The 2,853-nt window shown below is 41.3% G+C and overlaps 1 pseudogene; it reads left to right on the top strand.

Moving 5' to 3' along the window:
- The first annotated feature begins 335 nt into the window (after positions 1-335).
- Positions 336-2,455, top strand: LOC103607217 (annotated as a pseudogene).
- Positions 2,456-2,853: the final 398 nt, after the last annotated feature.

Genomic DNA, 2,853 nt, shown 5'->3' with positions numbered 1-2,853 from the left:
GAGTGACCTTGTTAAGCAACACCATTTATTGTTGTTCCAGCCAAGATACACCTACTGATAAGCGCATACCTAAGTAACTGAAGGGATTAAGTTGCTATAGAGACAGGCTTGTTAAACATAAGCAGGTTAAATGTTGAGGAACAACTACCGGAAATGATACCCTTAGTCTTAGAATAATAGACCTGTAGCCCTTCTTTTTGTTAATAATCATGACAGATTTAGTTTTCTTTTAAGGATATTGCTAGTTTGTGACAAAAACAGTCAACATCAGGTGGCAGGAGCAGGGCTCAGGTCTAGAGCCTGAGGAGAAGTGAGGCAGATGACACCCACCTGGAATGCCCACGAGGACAGTCACAAAGGCCTCAGCTGCTGCATCCGCACCCGGGTGGGTTGGGCAGACGGCCGCAGAGGCGGTGGCTGCAGGAGACAGGGGCTTGGGGGTGTCTCCTTGGTGGCGACCTCGCCCCCCCAACATGGCAGGGCAGCCATTATACCGCCAGTGTGAGGAAGTATGTGGGCTCGCGTGGCCTTACCGGACCTTCCTAGGGCCGGTGACTAGGGGAAGCTTCTCAAGAGGCCTGGGCATGTGGTTGTGGGCAGAGAAGAACCAGGTCCAGAAAGCGCTGCCTTCGTGGCTGCTCATGTCACCCAGAGTGGCCTGAGGAGAAGCCCAGGCCGCTGGTCTCACCTCCCACCAGCCATGGACAGGCCGGGGAGCTCGTGGCCTGCATTGGGGTCGGCCCTCCTGAACTCGGGATCTCAGCCCGTCTTAAAGCCGAGCCCCAGGGTCGCAACTGCACAGGCTGCCTTCCTGCTGCTGCACGGCCCCTCATCCCGGGAGCAGGGCAGCAGTGTGGGCCACAGATCAAGCGGGAGGCGGGGCAGAAGGTGCAAGATGGCGCCCGGCAAGAGCAAGGGCCGTGCTGTGGGGAGTCCTTCTCTGGAGGTTACACTGCCCGTCCAAAAATGCAGTTCTGGTGATTTCGTCTTGGGGAAGTGCGACACAGAACAATACTGGAAGTTTTAAAACTTTGGACTGCTGTGAAGTTGGATTTAACATGTTGAGCAACAATTAGAAACTAGGTGAAAATACACAAAATGTATGATTACTTTCTGGAACGTTCATAGTAAACGTTTTAATCATGCTAATGTACAGATAAGACTGGATAAAAACAGCAGCCCAAAGGAAATAATAACCACTTTAGGTCTAAGCAATTGAAATTAACCCTTTAAGATTAAGTTGATCCCAACGTGTTCAATGTGTAATGAAGAAAACATGAGTCCGAATCACAACTGGAGCCCAAAATTAACGGGAAAGTAGAACAGAAATGTCACTGTAGTACTGATCAGACTTGTCTGTCTCTTACTTCAAAAGTCTATCGGTCTTAAATGATCCAATCAGTTTGTCCGGTGGCAAATATGAAAATAATAGGGCTAATAGAAGAGAAAGCTATCTTCTGAACCAGCCAATTCAGGATGTTCTTGCCTAGCACCACTCTCTGGAAAAGTGGAAGAAGCACTAAACGAAAATACTTGAAGAATAGAGCATGAACTAAGTAAGAAGCATTCCTGCAGATTCAGAGTTAAAGATATTGACAAGGAAAGCAAGAATGAAATTACCGGTTTTGTATTACTATTACCAACACACCTCTAAAATGTCATAACGTGATTTGTCAAGAAATTTTAGTTGACCTTATATCTTTAAGATGCCAGAAGTTCCTTTGGAGATGTCATTTTAAATTGTGGAAGTGTACCAGTAGGAACACTCTTCCGGCTACTAAAAGAGCCAATAATTTTTTGTTTAGATTTTATCAAGATACACCTAAGAGAACCAAAAAATGATCCTATAGATATGATTTTAAATACCTTTGGCCTAACTAAATGTGAATGACGTAATGTCTGGAAATTACTGATAGTGTTTCTGCAGATGGTACCAACAGTTTATCAAAGACTGAGACTAAGCCTGCAAATGAATAAGGAGAGAGTCTGTAATAATTGCAAAGGAATAAATAGGTTAACAATTCTGGAAGAACGACATATATTAATTTTTCAAACTGGCCTCAATCCTCTGGCAAATATGGTATTTGAAAGTCTTACTAACATAGGTATAAGGAATAATGTTTCTAATTTTTCTGTAAAAATTCTCTTTGAAGAAGCCAATAGAAGATGTGTTGTCTATGAAGGAAACATCAAAAGAAGGTGGGGGCAGAAAGAAAAAATTTTTAATGTGTACTTTAAATCTTAAATAGCACTTTGAAACAAATGAGAATTCCAAAGTTCTGGTGATGAGGAAGAAATAAGAGGGCCAGGCCATTTTCATTTGTCCTATGAAAAAAATTGATCGTATATCTACCACCTCCAGCTAAGAGAGGCATCTGTTACTAATGAGGACCTGCACTGCCTAAATGAAGGAAAATTTCTTAATGATGTTATCACAGATTTTTATTTGAAGTAAGCTAATTTTCCACTAAGCTGTTCGCAAATCTTTAACTTTCTATCATATTATATATATTTACTTTTTAGTGTCAAACTGGGTTTTGAATTCTAACACTGTCACTTACTGTGTGATGTTCTGGAAGTTAATGTGTCTCTACCTGTGTTTCCTCATTTTAAAAATGGGAATAAGAATAATGTTATCTACCTAAAAGGATTGTTGTGAGAATTAAAAATAAGGTGATTAAATTGTTAGGTAACAATTTATTAAGCAAATACGAAAGTATGATTTTATTTATTTCCTTCAATAAATATTCTAAGTGCCAAAAAAAATCATGTCATCATCACCATCATCACATGTAAGAACATACTTATCATCTTATGTGGGGGTACACTCCTAGCTAATCAAAAACAGTTATT

Source organism: Galeopterus variegatus, unplaced genomic scaffold, assembly GCF_000696425.1.
Source record: "Galeopterus variegatus unplaced genomic scaffold, G_variegatus-3.0.2 Scaffold7247, whole genome shotgun sequence".
NCBI lineage: Eukaryota > Metazoa > Chordata > Mammalia > Dermoptera > Cynocephalidae > Galeopterus > Galeopterus variegatus.
The sequence above is the reverse complement of the archived record's forward strand: the minus strand, read 5'-3'. Positions and strand labels throughout refer to the sequence as shown.